The 18,017-nt window shown below is 45.8% G+C and overlaps 1 protein-coding gene across 5 annotated transcripts in view; it reads right to left on the bottom strand.

Moving 5' to 3' along the window:
• C7H2orf88 (chromosome 7 C2orf88 homolog) overlaps positions 1 to 18,017 on the bottom strand; it is a 38,545-nt gene that overhangs the window by 5,801 nt on the left and 14,727 nt on the right. Inside the window, exons 1-3 of one of the 5 annotated variants that reach the window (XM_041717680.2) lie at positions 14,477 to 14,491; positions 13,294 to 13,415; positions 1,950 to 2,022 (exon numbers count right to left, since the gene is read on the bottom strand). The gene's annotated coding sequence lies outside the window, so the exon portion shown is untranslated. Of the gene's footprint in view, positions 1 to 409; positions 1,308 to 1,949; positions 2,023 to 7,060; positions 7,381 to 13,293; positions 13,416 to 14,476; positions 14,492 to 18,017 lie in introns of those variants that run through there. The other 4 variants (XM_041717681.1, XM_030277844.4, XM_030277846.4 and 1 more) reach the window with 4 other exon arrangements.

The raw sequence follows: 18,017 nt of genomic DNA on the forward strand, positions 1-18,017 counted from the left end.
GGAGTTTTAGTTTTCCCTTTTTTTTCAGCTTTTTAATGGAGGTCTGTTAAATAGAAGCTATCTTTAGTTAGGATTTTATCATTGCTTTAATGTTTCCCTCGTGCAGCTGAAGATTTCTGTCAGAGGACACCAGCATATGAGTTAGTGTCTAATGGAAAAGACAGAATGTGAGTAGAGAGAAGATAAACTTTTCCTAAAGTGGGTAGGGAGAAATGGCCAGCATCTTCCTCTGCAGAACTCACTGCCTCTGCCTCTTCATCTGGGCCAAGTCAAACATTCCTGGGACTGTCCTGCTCAGAGGACAGGGCAGCTCTAAAGCTAGCAGACAGCAAGGCACACAATACAATTCAGCTGTTCCAAAGCAGCTGAGCTTCAAAGCCAAGTTATAGACCCTGGTTTAAATTCTTACCTGTTGCTCATTTCATTCTTCACAGAGCTCAGTACTTTCCAAGGCACTGCAGTGAGTGTTACAGTTTGCACGGTCTACTGGAGTTAATAATTGCTGGCACGGAAATGATTGCAAATGAAGCTGCCCTCAACCTTCTGGCTGCTTCCTTGTTTTGCTGATAGCCCTTGCCTGCACACACATGGTGAAATGCTGTCTAAATCCTCTCTGCCTAACTCATCTCAAGAGTGTTAAGTTCTGACAGGGATTTTAACATCTCTACCTTTCCTCGCAATGCTCATACCCTGAGAGGGAAAAAACCCAACAAATTAAACCAGCTCATTTTATTCCCATGCCTGTAACTGCACAAGGCAAAGCTGTGTGACAGGAGCCTGTTTCTGTCAGTGCCCAAGCTCTGCTCTGTGGCCAGTTGTGCCTCAGACATCACTGCATAGATGGGCTGGGGCTCAGGCCAAGAGCTCTGCAGCGCAGCTCCTCATGTGACAAAGCTGCTGGGCTTAGCTGGAGCCAGAGGTCAGCCAGCTCTGCCTGCTCTGCTCACTCTCAACCAGGAGCTAAACAGCACCATCAGAAACCAGAACTCATCTTCTCTTTTTAGAGATAGATTTTACAGTAGGTGAAATGCTGATTTATTCATCTGAAAAATATAGGCTACTAGTTGTGCTCAATTTTACTGGATGCACAGTCAAAATGTTTTTAAATGCTTCATTTAACTTCAGCACAACACTGTGTATGACTTTAATGAAAGGCTTGAAAACAATCAATTCCGTATTGAAACTGGAAGTTCCCAAGGATAAGTTCAGATGTTTTTTCACCTATTACTTTATTTACTGTGGTAATAGTAGGAGTGAGAAAATACTGAGGGGGTGGTAGCTGAACTCAGCGGGTACACGAGGGCTAAGCATTCTCTTTGCCAGCCTGGCAAAGTGCTTCCTGCCAAGGTAAGTTCATTTCTAACTACTGAAGTAAAAAACAATGCTGAAAGGATGCCTGCAATTTGGTATTAGGCAACATAAAATAGAAGAAAAAATCATTAATCACATAACTGCCATTTTAAAAAATAAACAGGATTTTTAAAGCATTAAAATAATGAATAAAAATAATTGCAAAATGGTAAACATAAGCCATCAAAAAATAAGGGTTTCACTGCCCTCTGCAATATACCATCATATGGTGAAAACAGGCAGAAAAGCAAGCGTTTTGCTGTTATGCAACATCTGTGGCCATCATAACCAGGCAAGTTCCTGCTACCATTTACATGTTTTCCATCCATGAGAACCTCAGGAAAAAGCCTTGAAGTTCAATGTTACGCTATAAGAAACTGCTTTCTGCAAGACTTTATGTTACAGCAGTCACTGGATTAAAAATAAGTCATAATTTTCAAAATAGCTTCAAAACGTGCAGCTTTGCCCAGCTGAAGGCAGCAAGTAATTCCTGCTGTGACAGAGCCAAATTTTTTGGTTCAAATATGCGTCCTCCTCCAGCAGGGAGGATTTCAGTTTTCCCCTGGGTATGCACAAGAGAAGCTCAGAGTGCCACTTACCAGAACCACGTCTGCTTCTAACAGGTTGTCCCCTCGTCCCCAGGAGAGCACAGCCAGCTTCACGTCTGGGATTCTGCAAAGGGAACCCAGGAACAGAGCTTAGCACTCTCCAGGATGTCAGAGGTGCACATTATTCGCCACCAAGGTAATGAATCTGTAGTGCTGGCCTTGCACAAGCCTGCCTGCCTTTTCTCCCACACAGAACTTGACTTTGACAAAGGTAAAAGGATGATACAGCACTTAATAAATTAGATTGAATGACAGGCTGCAACAATTTATACACAGCACCTAATGCTGGGCTCAGAGCGGGGCCACTGCTTGGGCAAGTGGTTCCTGACCATCTGCAGGATGCCAACCTCCTCCCACAGCAAGTCCAGGTAAGGAGGACTTCAGCAAGGATATGGGAAGGGTAATGTGCTCCATCTGTTGCCTAACCTCAAAGGTTCTCTCCTGTTTTCCCCTTCTCCCTCTCAAAGCTTCTACTGAGACCTGAACCTGGATTATTCAAGGACACAGGGAGAACAGTCAGACAATCCCAGTGCTGCCATTATCATGGAAACAATAAACTCTGGAACAAAGGTATTCCAAGCTGGAGTTTGGGCAGGTGACCCTACCAGCAGAGGTAACCAAACAACACTTAGGCATCCGGACCTCTGAACTGCACCCAATCACTTAAAATATTCACACACTCCATGTAATAACACAGAGGGAACCCAGAACATCCTCTCTCCCTAACTAGGCGGGCTGTAATTCAGGAGCACTCGTGGCACTGGCCTTTGGCTCCTCTGCAGCTGCGAGCAGAGCAGCAGCACATAAATGGCAGTGGGATGAATCATTCACTGAGTGCACAGCATCCCCTCCATCGCTGCAGGACTCAGAGCTCCCTGTGCAAAGCAGCCCCAGGCAGGGGCTCCCAGAGCAGAGCAGCCCAACCCACCAGGCTTTCAGTTCTGCCTCTCCTTAACATCCTGCAAATCCTATAGAGGAGATGCACTGCATAATATTCATTATAACAACTCATCCTAATCATAGGAAAATGAAGTTTTAAACAGTTCCAGTTACTTTAAGACAAGCACAATACCAAAGATTCTGCTGCCTCAGGCAATCACTGATACCCAAATATCCCAAAACAACTCAGGACATGAAAAGCAAAAATGGAGCTCTCATTCCTCTCAGAGCCATCCCCTCCCTCTCCTGTCGCTTAGTGCCAACAAGAGATAAGAGCTGCAGATTGGAAAAGGCTGGATGCAGCAACGGCAAACAACTGCTGTGCAGGATTAGCATGGAAGTGAAAGTCTCCTGCTAATCTGTCTCAAGGAACGTCCTGGAATTTCAAAGGCTTGGGTTTTTCCCCACCATGGCCAGAACTGATAAAGCTTTTCCAGCCTTCTAAGCCAGTTTGTAACTGAATGGGGGAATTACACATTTGCTTTTCCAAATCAGACAGACCTCTAGTTTACTTTAAAAGGTTTCTGAAAGGGAGCACAGCTGATCACAGAATCATAAATTTGGTTTGGTTGGAAAAGGCCTTTCAGATCAAGTCCTATCCATTATTCCAGCACTGCCACGTCCACAGCTAAAACCTGTCCCTAAGGGCCACATCTCCACATCCTGGGCAGCCTGTTCTAATCTTGGCCACCCTTTCAGTGAAGAATCTTTGCTAATATCCAACCTAAAACCTCTCCTGGCACAGCCTGAGGTAATTTCCTCTGGATCTATTGCTTGTTACCTGAGAGAAGAGACTGAGCCCCACCTGCCTACAACCTCCTTTGTCAGAGCACTGAGTTACTTAATGGAGGCAATTTCCATGTCAAATTTCATCTCTCAAGGACTTTAGTAATGCAGTCAAGGAACATGAAAATCTTCAAACTAGAGGGAAAAACAAGAGAGATGAAAATGTTTCTTCTTACTTCAATTTATGATATACAGTCACAGGGCAAGTGGGAGTTTTATGCTGCTAAATAGTACAGCTGTGTCGATGTGAGTTTTTATGCTGACAAACTCTGGAAATCTAAAACTAGTACTGACTTAAAATAAAACCAAAAGAAGGCAAAAACCCCCAGTCTGTCCCCTCCCCAAGACACACAACCACAGAAGCCAGGAACAAAAACAAGTGCTTTCTGCACTGTTCTAGCAAACTTACCCAAGCTTTGGGAAGCAGCAAACCAAAATGAAATACCAAAAGAAATCTTTGGCTGAAAATACCAGTAGTTCAGAGAACAGCAATGCCAGTAGGTACAGCCATCAGCAGCCACAGTGTTATTCTTCATCCAGGAAAAAGAAGTCTTGTTAAAAGCAAAGAACACTGTGTGCTTGGTAGCTGTCTAATTTCATGAAAGTAAAACTGTACCCAGTCGGCCTGTCCTGAAATCCTCCCTCCAGTGCAGCAGTTTATTCACCAGAACTGCACACAAAGCTCAGTGGGCAGCCTGAAGGCCATTCGAGAATAGGATGCTAAAAACTTCTTACAGGTTCTGATCATATTTTACCTCAGCTACTTGTCCAAACAGCTGTATAGACTGCTGTTAGTCCAAATTTAGACAGAAATGCTTACAATGCATTGATTTTTTTCCCCCAATGTCTCAGAATACATGCATACAACAGAACAGACTCTGCTAGACCATGGACAAGAGGGAACATTAACTTTACCCCCAGAGGAACAGGAGAAGGATGCCTACCATTGATGGAAGCCTGTTTTCTAGGTGGGTAACAGTGAACCAATGGATTTCCTTAGCAATTAAGGCCTTGGAGTGAGGCTGGAGAAGAAAGAGCATGAAGAAGATGCAGCACTTCTCAGAAACTTCATCTGCAGGAAGTTTAGCCAAGACTTAAGGAACCCAACTACAAAACTATAGAGGAATGCCTTTAGAAGGGAAAGCTAATAGTGAGAGAGGAGACTCAAAATTCTCCAAGACCCCAAATAACTGGTCAGTGAACAGAAACAAAATACCAGAAATAGATACAAAGTTTTTGATACGTATGTACAGCCGTTTCCTTGCCTTGCATAACACCAGAGGATGCAGGTCCAACAGTTCTTTCAGCAAAGCCCACAGCTCTTGTAATTATCAGCCCCTCCCACCTGTACTAGCTGCAAATCCATGGTCTGAAGACCATCCCCACAGCAGGGGAAAACACAAGGCATGCCTCCAAAGGTGGCAGTGACACTGGCCAAGTCCTACACTCAGGTTAGACTGCTCTAAGGCACAGCAATGGGCCCAGACAAAGCAGCCTCTTGGTTTATTACAATGCTCCAACACTGGAACGAACTAGAGTGTAAACAGGAGTTTTCCTACATATACCACAAAACTTCATCCCAACAACTCAATTGTGGAGTCACAGCCTTCCTACGAACAGACCTCTTCAGGATCACATTGAAACATTAAGCTACTAACTCTGAGACTCAGGCTCAGGATCTAGCCTGGTTTGTAAAGGTGCATTACTGTCCTCCACAGGTGCCTGGCAGAGACAGAGCTGCAGACAATGAAAAGAGATGCACAAATCTTTACGAGCAAGAAAAGCCCCTCCTGCAGCTATTGCTGGCTGCTGCCCAGCCTGGGGATCCTGCCAGCAGGAACTGAAGAGCAGCAGCAGCTAAAGCAGCGGATCGCTGTCTCAGGCTGACAGGGTCGGATTTTATTGTAGTGGCTGTCACAAGATCCAACTACAAACATATGGAGCTGCAGAGCATAAGGTATGAATGAGGGACACTGCCTGCCTTTGTGACACCCTCACGAAGCCGAAGGCTCCACTGGATTAACGCAAATGAAAGTCAGAAGGAAGGAGATGGTCAAGATCTGCCCAAGATCAACCACAGAAGAGCACAATAAAAGCAGCACACAACCTCATTCTGTTCTTTAGTCTCCAGAAGCCAATTATAAAAAGGGAAATGGGAATTAGGAATGCACCAGGAAAGCCATTTTTCCACATCTCACATAGGAAGCCACAGGAAAATACAGCCCCACATTTTAATATCACAACCATGTTACTACTCACAAGCCAAGGAGTAAGAGGACCAAGTGAGGAGTTAACAACCAGATGCTCCAACTGTACAAAAGCTGCCCCGAATTGCAACAAAGAACCATGTCAGCCTTAAAAATCACTCTGTCTCACGGCTCTCCCCCAGTATTTGTTTCCTTGAGTTCCATCACTCCTAACGTGCCAGCTCCTGCTTCCAGCAGTTGCCGCCTTCGCGCCTGGGAAGCGGGAAGGCCGGCAGCCAGGCGAGGCAGCCGTGCCCGCACAGCCTGGCACCGCTGCCAGCCCTCTGTCCCCCAGGACCCTGCCCACGGAAACACCTTGTCCCCAGGGACACGAGTATCCCCAGGCTCTGCCCAGCCCCTTGGGCAACTTGTACCAACTGAGGTGATTTTACAGCAAGAATGTTCTCAGCAGAATGTGATGTTCAGAAGAAAACTAATTTGTATGTACTTGAAGGTTAAAAATGGCACTTTGTTAAGGCTACTGGATAAATCCCCACACTCTTCCTTTTTTTAATTACTATATTTAGAAACTTAATTTAGACTGCTACTTACTGAACTATGAAAGCATAAAATATTTCAAAATGTTTAACAATTTTTGCCATGACAGGTCTTGAATTATTAAATTATTGTATTTTATAACATGTTAGATGAAGGTAACCTGCTCTGTGTAAGGGTCAGTGTGGAAGCCTGGAAAGGTACTCGTGGCAAAGCAGGGGCTGACAACCCTCACATCACCTCGGCCGGCAAATACAGTAGTCTCACGTCTTCCCCACAGCAGGAACACCGCTTGGAGAGACCCAGCCACGCCGTTCACCTTCCCACTCCACATCACTCTCGCTGCTGTCCGTAGCACCACCTTTCGTCAGGGTGCCCAGCGGGAGCGGCACCTCCGCTTTGCTCAGTTCGGAGGAGTCCGTGGCCGGCATCGCTGCGAGATGATGGGAGGAGTAAAGCAGCACGGCCGCCCGTCCTGCCAAACCCCACCTCAAAGCGCGGCTCTCCCGCAGCACACGAGCCGAGCGGCCGAAGGCCAGCGCTGCCCACGGCCGGGCTCGCCCCGCGGGTGCGGCCGCGCATCCCCGCTCCCTCCCGGCCCCGGCGCGGCTCGGGGCGATGGAGCCGGGCACATACCGGCGCGGCGGGGCGGTGTCCGTGCGAGCAGCATGCTGGAAGCGTGGCCCCGCCGCGCACGGTCCCCGGCCGCCGGGCTGCCCCTTCCTCCGGCGGTGCCCGCGGGATCCGGCCCTCGTCCCACCGACGCCGCCGCCTCCTCCGGGCTCCTGAACGGCAAAGACGCAAACCCACCGTCAAAGTCCATGCTGGGAGCGCCTCCCGGCCCCGCCCGGCCCCGCGGCGCTCGCACAGGTAGCGCCGGGAGGGCCCCGCGCCCGCCGCCGCTCCCGCCGCTCCCGCCGCTCCGCCGGGCGCTCCCCGCCCTCCCCGGGGCGGCGGCGGGGCCGGGCGGGGCCGGGGGCGGGAGCGCCGCCGAACCGGGAGCGGCGCCGCGGCCCCGACCTGGCCCCGCACCGGCACCTGCGCCCGCCCCGCATCCCCGAGCGGCCCCGGCGCTCCTGCCCCGCCCGCGGACAGCGGGGCCGCCGCGCCCCAGCGCCGGCCCTGCCATTTAAAATGAGGGGAAAAGGGGAAAAAATCAGCCGGGCAGGAAAGCCGCCTCTCATTGGCTTCTTCTCCTTTAAATCCTCCTCCCCCTCTGCTCGGCCCTACTGAGGCACATCTGGATGGAGTGCTGTGCCCAGGTCTGGGCTCCTCCGTAGAAAAAACACGAGGAGCTACTGGAGAGGGTCCAGCAGAGGTCACAAAGATGATGAGGGACCTGGAGCACTCTTACAAGGAGAGACTGTGGGAGCTGGGCCTGTTTAGTCCAGAGAAAACGAGACGGAGAGGGGATCTCATCATTACATACAAGCATCTCAAAGGCGGGTGCCAAGAGGATGGTGCCAGACTCTCCTCAGTGATGCCCAGCTACAGGATGAGAAGCAGTGGCCACAAACTAAAACACAACAAATTCCACCTCAACATGAGGAAGAACTTCTTTACACTGAGAGTGGCAGCGCATTGGAATGGTTTCCCAGTGAGCTCATGGAGTTTCCTTCCCTAGAGACATTCCAAACCCACCTGGGTACATTCCTATGCCCCCCTGCTCCAGGTGAACCTACCTTGGCAGGAGGGGTGGGCTGGATGATCTCTAGAGGCTCCTTCCAACCATCCTAATAATTCTGTGATTCTGTGAAATGTGGAAAAGCACATTCAAAGAATGGAGTTGCCATATAAAAGCTTAGGGCCATCACATTGCGTGTTCTACTCAGCCCTGGGACAGCACTGAGGTGCCAGAATGCATTGAGCACGCAAGGACTGCTGAGTGTTAAAGCAAAGAAAACAGTGGGAAAGACTGGGGGAGAGGCCTGGGTGATGCTTCTCTGATTTTATCCTGTCAGGCAGCATCAAATCATGTACAACCACAGAGAACTATTAATTATACCAAAGCTTTTTAGGAAACCCCCATTCCAAAAGAAAGCTTCCAGAATGAAAGCCAAGCAAACTAAAATAACATTTTCAATTTTTCAAAAATAAAAGCAGTGCTAAAACTGAAAACTATTTTGTAAGAGAGGCTGCAAACAGACACGCTGGGTAAAGCATTCCTGCTTTTGGGGAGTTCTTGACACCCAAACTACTGTACAATACACATGAGCATGCCTGGGCATCACCTCTGGGATGCTGTCACGGAGCTCATGCCTGCCTGGGGCTGGCAAACAGCACCCCAGGACTCGCAGGAGTCTCCTGGCCCTGATGGTGACAGGGCTGGGGACACAAGGCTCATGCTGGCCCTGGCTTGTCCTGCAGCAATAGGCTAAAAGCCCCGGGTGCTGCAGGGCTGGGCACTGTGCTTGTGCCCCTTGCTGGAGGGGCACTCACTTTCAGTGCGCCTGTGCTGAGCTCTGACTAAGTCTCCCATCTATTGAGGAATCAGAATCATTTAGATTGGAAAGAACCTCCAAGATCATCAAGTCCAGCTGATAACCCAGCACTGCCATTTCCACCACACCACTAAAACATGTCCCTTAGTGCCACACCTACTCAGCTTCTAAATACCTCCAGGGATGGTGAGTCCTCCCCTGCCCTGGGCAGATTGTTACAATGCTTAGCCATCCCTTTGATGAAGGAATTTTTTCTAATATCCAACCTAAACCTCTCCTGGCACAACCTGAGGCCATTTCCTCTGGATCTGTTGCTGTTACTTGGGAGAAGAGGCCAAACCATCTCACTACACCCTCCTTTCAGGTAGTTCTAGGGAGCAACAAGGTCTCCCCTGAACCTGCTTTTCTCCAGACTGAACAGTCCCAGCTCCCTCAGCCCCTCCTCACATGACTGACTCTCTAGCCCCTTCACCCAGCTCTGTTGCCTGCTCCTGGGCACACTACAGCATCTCAATGATTATTGCCAAGCAGGTCTCCAGTTGTCAAGTAGGTTTCTAACACATTTCCAGTCAGTCATTGCCTTGCCAAGGAATTTCTTGCAGTGTTTTCAAAGCCAAAGAAAACTGCGCTGGTAACATTTGTCAAGAGCTGGGGGATGGACAGGTGCACAAAAATAAGAACAACATCCCTCTGCTCCTCCAGTGGCTGGGAAACCGTCCCTAGCCTGGAAAGCTGGGAGACAGGGAGCAGGCAGCCACCCCTGTACACAGCCACCAACAAAATCCAGCAGCTCCTTGTACAAAAGGACTGCTGCTTCAGCAGCTGTGACCACCCAACAACAGCACACAGTATTACACCCATTACTTGCAATCAGTCTACCTGTGAATTAAAAACCCCACATATTTTACTAATTACTGCCTTGGGGCCTGGAGAAAGCACAGTGCTGCCAAGTGCTGTGTGCAGGGTTTGTACACAGTGCGTGTGCTGCGTCATTTCATCAGCTCCAACGGGACCCATGCTCCCCCAGAGACCAAAGGCAGAGCCTGGGGCTGGGCTGCAACAGGAAACCCAGGCTCGACCCTCAGCAGCAGTTCCCAGGGCAGGCAGCCTCAGGTCCTCACACGTGTGATCTTTAAGTGACAATCCCCAGGCAGGATTAAGTCCCTTGGACACTCAGCACGTGCTGCAAGGGATTGCAGGAACAGGTCTGAGGAGCTTGACCCAAAACCTATTAAAGCTGGTGACACTGTGCCCTCTGATTTCAAGGAGCTTTGACTTGGGACCTGCTGACCTGGGCAGATCTTGTGCACATGTTTTATTACTGTTTTAGCTCACCTGTAGATGGCTGGAGGAGAAAATCAAATAAACTCCTAGGCCTGAGAATTAAAGCAAGATGAAGTACCAGAAAGGCATGGTTGCCTTGCATTAACACAGTGGTATTACTACAAAAGTGATTTTAAAATTATATCCTATTTTTAAATAAGAATTTTGTAACTAAATTATAAATATCTTTGTATAGGCTTATGGCTACTGTGCTCTTTATTATTCTAGCCTGGTTTCTAATGCAAGTTTCTACTTTCATCTTCAGCTTCTAAATGAATGCAGCTCCCACTGAGCAACTTGGTGCCGTGGGGCAGACATTCCACAAGATGCAAGCACAGCTGGTGCCTGACTGGATCACTGCATCCCAGTAGATAATAGTCTGGTCCTGGAGCACTGCTGATCTGTGCCACCACCCAACAACAAACCTTGTCCTGAGCAGCAGCACCTCAGTGTGACGTGGCAGGGACAGGGAGCTCAGGAGACGGAGATACATGCGATGAGAATCTTGAGCCCGTATTTATTTCTGGGTGCCAAAATGGATTTAATATTTCATTAGCTGTGGAGTTTGCAAGACAGCTGATTATGCTGGGCTGAGGCAAAGCAGTCAGTGTTTTTCTATGCAGAGAATCCATTTGAAATTACTACAGCTAGGCACAGGCTAGGCAGTCGATGAAATATTTAGCTTGCAAAGCATTTCAGTGTACAAGGCTGGGGCCAGACATGGGTGCTGTGATGTTGAAAACCACAATACCCAAATCTGAGGTGCCCCAGCCCCCAACATGGAGGTTTCAGAGGTGCAGCAGTTGCCCAGGGAGTGGGGCTATGGGGTTTCACGGTCCCCCACCATGCCAGGGTGCAGGAACTCCTGCTGGGCATGGACTGGTTTGGGAGGGCACAGGCATCAAAGCCTTTCCTGCAACTCAACTTGCCAGATAATGCTGTCTCTTGCACCCTTCTCCCAGATTTTAGTGGTTGAAAGCATTTTCCTGTTGGGGTAAGGAAGGCACTCTCTCCTCCAGAAGAAATTGTTTTAAAGCAAGTTTAAGTTTTTGTTGTCATAGACCTGGTATTTATTTAATTAGCAATTTTTATTAGTTTGCTTATTGGAATTTGCTAGTTCTTCCTATAATATAGTCCAAACCCTCTACATTCTTGGCATGCCCTGCTCTGTGTGCACATGTTCACCCCAGAGTGATGTGGATGCAGCATCAATACAGCTGCAACAGGGGAAGCTGGTGCAAACTGAACCACAGAAGTCAGGGAATGGTGCTAGCATTGGAGCTGCTGGAATGGAAACCCAGGCTGGATGGTTCAGCTGTGCTGAAGCTTCAGAGGAACCCGGGTAAGAAACTGCTAACCTACTTCTTTTGGGTTACAATTTGTCACTTAACAACCTCTGCACCAGATGGCGAAGTTTTAATGAGTTTGTCCAAGGGTAACAAAATAAATGAAATCTGGTTTCTGCCTCCCTCTGATACAATTTCACAGTTCCTGCCCTTGCTACCCCTCACAGTTCCCCCTATGTTTCTGAACCCCTCTCCAAGGCTTCAATTTATCTTCTCTGTCTCACACACCCACAATACCCTACTCTCATTTCTGGACAACTTATGTGTTTTTCAGCCTGAGCTCCCGCCCATTTGACCTGTAGTTTGTGTCCAATTTCCACTAACCCCAGCTTTCTTCCACCTCTTCTGACCTGTGCTGTGTGGTTAGCAGAAGTAGCACCTGCTCAGGTTTTGCCAAGGTACTGCTCAGATGCTCAGCCCATCAGTCCTGCTCACCACAGATGCTGGGTCAGATTCTCCCTGCCTTTCCAAAAGAAAGCAGAGAAAATATAATCCTTTTTCCCAAGCAGTGCTTAAATCCACTTGAGAACCCACTGACAACCCACTGATGTGGCATTCAAAAAAGGGCTACAAAACTCCATGAATTTACCCAAATCCAACCACCAACTCAATCCCTAGTCAGAGGTCACTGGCTGAAACACTTGCTCTGTTTCTCAAATAGTTTTTTAATGATACAAACAGACACTGGAATTAGGGAAGGCTTCACTGAGACACATATTTCTAGTTCAGGTGAAGAGTTAAAGGGAAGTCATGACAAGCACTCTCTGCCCCAGGAGCTCCCCCCAGCATGCCCACAGACATGTGGTGACTTTACCAAATCTATGTATAACTGTATGGGTTGGAAAACATTGCACAGTCTGGGAAGAATCAATACAAAGGCTAAAGAGCTATATAGCCCTGAAAATTTTTGTTATTGACTAAAACCTAATAATCCAAAAGCCTTGAAGTTGTACCTGATATGCTGTGAATATACCTTCTAATAAGTACTTTGGTAGAGTTTCAAAATCAAACCCATGATGCAAAGGAGGTCACTACAACACAACTTTATAGACTAAGGAACCACTGTCTCAATAAAGGCTCTATTTTCAAAAACTTTGTGCATGGGAAAGGTGCTCTTTTCTCAGCTATGGATTTTTCTTTCTTTTACCTGATTCTTCTTTCATTATACACCACTCTCAGCTGCTCTTGCTGTTCTAATGCACAACTGAGATTTACCAAAGCCTTTTCTCAGAGTTTTAATTCTCTTAATATATTTCCTTGATAGTTGCAACTAGGTTGATTAAAATTAAGGACAGATATGATTACAGGATTCCCAAGCACATGCCATGGAAGTCCCTCAGCACTGCCCTAGTTTTCAACTCTGTTACTACCAAAAGTACATGAGAGTGGGGATTGCACAAGTGCTTCAAACCTTAGGGCACAACATTGATTTCTAGATCATGATTATTTTTGGAATGTCCCATCCTCCAGCTCTCAGAAACAGGTTTGATAGCTTTTACATTTAAGTTAAAATACAATATAATGTAGATGCAAAGCCTAATTCCACTTTCTTGTATGAAGAGATGCTGAATATTTAAAATAAGTTTAACATGTTGTGCTAGTTTTAGTTCTTTTGGAGTTAGCTGGATATGCATATACTGCTGTAACACAAAGGTAAAACACAAAATCAGTGTGTGCACTGAACCCTGTACCCATTAAAGAATCCCCAGCACTTTGTGATAATCACAGTGAGACATTTGGGGAGGGACATGTAAAGTACCTCATTTAGCAGCAGAATTTGAAGAACATGCTCAGTTTCACTCATATACTTCAGTGTGTCCTGCAGGACTTCATTTGATAGGGGCTGAGTTGCAGAAATTCAGTTAATCCAGTCAGCAACACCTGTGCAAAGAAATTTAGAACTGCTTAAGTCACCATATTTGTAAAATTTTCTGGGAAAAAAAACCAACATTATCTACTCAGAATTTGTCTAGATGCTTAAAAATGTGCTAATAAGATAATTATGACAAAGTTACACTATAAAGGCACTCTGCTCAAAAAAATGAGATGGAATCTGTGGGTATTTTTTTCTCCCATAGAAAAATCTATACTTAGCATCAAAGTAAAAAAGAAGAAACCAGAATCACAGAATGATTTAGACTGGGAAACTTCTAAGATAATCAAGAAGAGGGGTAAAATAAATGACACATTTCTACACAGCACAAATGTTTATCCAACTGAACGTAATAGTTGTTAGATGCTTCTGTTTCAATTTGTGTAATTAATCTGGAAGTTATTAGAAATTTTTTAATGCAAATCTATTTAGGCAATTTTAGAAATCTTTAAAATGAAATTTTTGCTCTTGGGGCTTTCCAGGTTTTGTGTCCTGGAATGGACAGTGGTGCTGACTCCCTGGGCCTCTCCAAAGGTAGTGAGATCAGTGTCTCTGAGTAACCACAGAGCAAAAACACCCAAGGAATTGAGAGGCAAACAAGAAATTGAGTATTAATTTTGACTGAGGTGACAGTTTTCGAGAAGAGGGGAATTTCTTCCAGCAGGGGGAGATTGCAGTGAGCCCGACCTGGGCTGCTCTGCCAGAGGAGTGCAGCCTGCTTCCCTATTCACACTGGCTGATCTCGAGGCCATAGCAAGAACTAGGGTTGTTTTCCCTAAAAAACCTTTCTGCATGATGCTCCTTCTGTGGTGTCCACAGCAGCCGGGTGCTAAATCACCGCAGCAGCAGCGCACATCCATCACGGAGGGTAACACAAACAGCAGCAATAACCCCTCCTCCCTGGGAAGAGGCAGCTATAGCTTTTTTCCAGTGTGTTCATGAAAGTGAAGATTGTGTTTGGCAGGAGGTCAGCAGTGAGTCTGAGCATGCATTGGCTACAAGAGGCAACCCCAGGGCCCAGCAGCAGCCCTGGTGTGGTTTGCACCAGCCTGTGCACTCAGGCACTCACCTCCTGGTGGGCAGAGACCATCCCTATCCCACATGCAGGGCTGGAAAATAGAAATAGATATAATAAATACCAAGTCTAATTCACTTTTTTTTTTTATTTATTCAAATAAGGCAGTACAGCAGCCTCAGAAATATTCCTGATTTATATGCAAGTCCTCTTTTACTTAATTTTTTATCAGTACCTAACAGCACTAAGGCATGAAGCCTAGGCAGACATGCAAACTGCAGCCCTGGAAAACCCAGGCAGCAGCACAGCAAGAGGATTAACCAAACATGAGGCATTAGAATATTGCAAAGAGGATCAAAAGAGATTTGTGACTGAAAAGCCATCCACCAGAATTACAGTCAGCTGAGAAGCTGGACAGAGAAAAAGTGGGTAAATGTTTTGCATTTAGATGTCTCCCAGAATAAACTTAAACTTCAGGATGTGCACTGCAGTACAACAGCAGATCAGGCTTCCCTGCAACATGGAGCTGCAACAAAGCCACCTTCTTTCCACACTGAAAATCATAGCTTTGTGACAGTCAAATATTAGCTGGAAAAAAGCAAGAATCACATTGAAACATAGTTGCTGGCACGCCTAAAACAAAGAGCCCTGAGGGCAGCAACAAAGCAGCAGCTGTACAAAAATTGCCATACAAAAAGAAACAATACAAAGAAGTAAGAGGAACTTAAGGCCCAATCTTGCCATAACACTTCCTTCTCAAAAACAAAAATCACTGTTGGTGTTCCTGCTCCAAAAAGATACTAAAATTAATTATTAAACAGGAAATTGCTTCCCAGCAGCAATAAAGACAGACATCACTGCAGGCGTGGTTGTGGGTCAGCAGAACAGTGACACACTAAAACCCTGTTCCTGCCAATTTTGTGACATCTGTAGATGTAAGGATGTAGGGAAGTCATGTGTTTCAGAGGAATGTTGTACCCATGTCTTCATCTCCAAATTTTCACACTGAGATCAACATTATTATGAGCAACAACTCCTCCCTTTTCCTCCTCCTCTACTTTGCTTTCACAGCTTGCTTTGGCTGCACCTGCCTATCTTTATGTCCATCCATAAATCTTTCCTTCCTCCTCCTTTCTTCAGATCCAGCAGGAGAGGGGAGGGCATGATCAGCCAGGTGGCTGTTAACTGAGCTTAACCCACCACATTATTTTATCCCAGCTTTTTTTCAGAGTAAGGCATCCTGCCCCTAAGAACTTGTTGTTCATGTGTTTTTAGGGACAAGGCCAAAGCTGATGAATGGGTGTGAAATGCAGAGTTTTTCCTAGTACCCACGTTAAGTCCCCAAACCACTTCTCTATCAGATCAGTTTATCCAGCTTGAAAGATTAAGCAGTACAAACATGTGAAAGGGTGAACTCTTGCTGCCATGAGAGCAGTGATGATGGATTTTGCTGCTTTAAGAGCCTGGCCCACTTCTCTCACTGCTCCTCGAGGGCAGGCCTGCATCCCCCCGAATTTCAGGGATCTCACAGGCAGCCCGCGCAGAGAGCAGCAAAGGCTCTGTGCTGCCATGCAGAACTGGTCAGTGTGCTCAGGAGGTGGGCAATAAAACCGGCCCCCTTTGAGCACAGGGCAAATGGATTTTCAAATGAGCCAGAAGAAATGAGCCAGAAGATGCCTTAGAAAGAAGCTGTGCTAGTGACTGCCTCAGAGGATACATTAAAGCAAAGACAGGGGACTGAAGGATAGAGATGCTGAGGAATCGCATCCCTTGGGGAGATTTATGGGTGACTGAATCTGAACTATTGCTGCTGCTGAAAACTTCCATTTCCCTAAATTGCCTTGCTGGCTGAGATCAAGCCCTCTGTACTTCTTCTCACACACCAACATCACCTTTTTCAGTACAAATGGCAAATAAATTCCTTTATAAAGTCACAAAATTACTTCAGCTGTCACTGAAATAAGAAGATAAATTTGAAATTAATTTTCAGAAGAGTCTAATTTACCAACAATATCATCATGACTACCTCACATAATAAATATTTTGAAAGCTCTAGACATTATTCAATACCCAAATGATCTAATTAACTTATCTGAGATACCATCCAATATTAAATGTCCTTTCCACTCTATCATGAGCTTTTTCAGCTGCATCACCTTCAAATCAGAACTCTTGCACACAAGGAAATGTATGACATTATATAGATCAAATAGAAAGATGCAATAATAGTTTCTGGAGGTCATAAACAGAAATATTACCTATAACCACATAATGGCAAAGAAGAAAATAACAAATTTCATTCATGCTATAGGGTAGATGCCTATACACATAACTTTGCAATTCAATTTCAAGACAGAAAAAAAAAATTTTTAACAATGAAAAAGTAATTTACTTGGGGGGGACACAACTGTCTTGAGGGCAATGTAAGCAAGTAGAACAACTCTGCTGAAATAATGTTAGTTATGGATGGTGTGTGCAACAGTTACTCAATGCTCAGGATTGAACAGAGCATGAGCTCACATTTCAGGAGCCCTTTTGGACCAGAGTTCTGCTTCAAGTTTCGTTTTCCCCAATTTCTCATTAATTTTATGATACCCATTCCTACCTTAAATATAGCAGTGGAAAAATATTTCAGTTGGAATATGGAGTTAGATGGCATAAAATTGCTACACATTTACTTCATTTACTTCAAGGCAGGGCTTAAAGAAAGCTTGAAGAAAAGCTAATCTTGAGTGCATGTAAAAAACTTTGACTAAAAAGACTCAATGTATTTGATCTGTTAATATGCATCATTCTAAATAAGCCATTGAAGCTTAAGATCATCCACTGCTAAAAAGATCCAAAAGTTGAGAAAACATGATTTGAATAGTAAAGGGTTTGTGGAATAAGCTTTGTGATGGAATAATACCAGAATTAATACCTCAGTTTTAGTGTTGAGATACACTGTTCACCTGTGGCAGGGGGTGGGTGAACCTATAGGTTTGGAGCTGGCAGAGGCTGCTGAGCTAAGCCAGGGCTGGAGCAAGGGGCAGGTCAGACCTACAGCAAAAAATAAACATCCACAAGTACACTGCCAATAGTGAGAAGTGATGCCTAAGCATTGTGCTAGGCAAAGACAAACAGGGTGTAGGCTGGAAGAAAACTTGGATCTAAGGCAAAATCTTGTTTATAGAAGCCTGAAAACCACCAAGGCTACAAAATTTATCAGTGGAAGTTTAATGGTGGAAGCTCCAATCTCCATCCATTTTCCAGCTTACAAAAGAGCATACCTTGGGCAGTATGAACTGATGCCTGGTTTTGTTATCCAAGCAGAAGTGTACATTAGAAAAATGTCATGAGTAATTCATGAGAACTAAGTCTCTCTGGATCAGCCTCTGGCTGTTTTAGGGTGCTGATATTCTGTATCACATCGGTTTGGGATGTGGCTCTGAGTTTTAATGAGGACAGATATGCAAACACACACACACATGGAGTTTTGTACCCTAATAATCTAAGATGCAGTAGCCCCTAAAACTAGAACATGCCTTCGAGGGATTTTGAGTAAGATTACATAGTTATGTTTTAATAAAATAATATAGTAAATATAGGAAAGTAA

The sequence above is a fragment of the Taeniopygia guttata genome, chromosome 7 (genome assembly GCF_048771995.1).
Source record: "Taeniopygia guttata chromosome 7, bTaeGut7.mat, whole genome shotgun sequence".
In the NCBI taxonomy this organism is placed as follows: Eukaryota; Metazoa; Chordata; class Aves; order Passeriformes; family Estrildidae; genus Taeniopygia; species Taeniopygia guttata.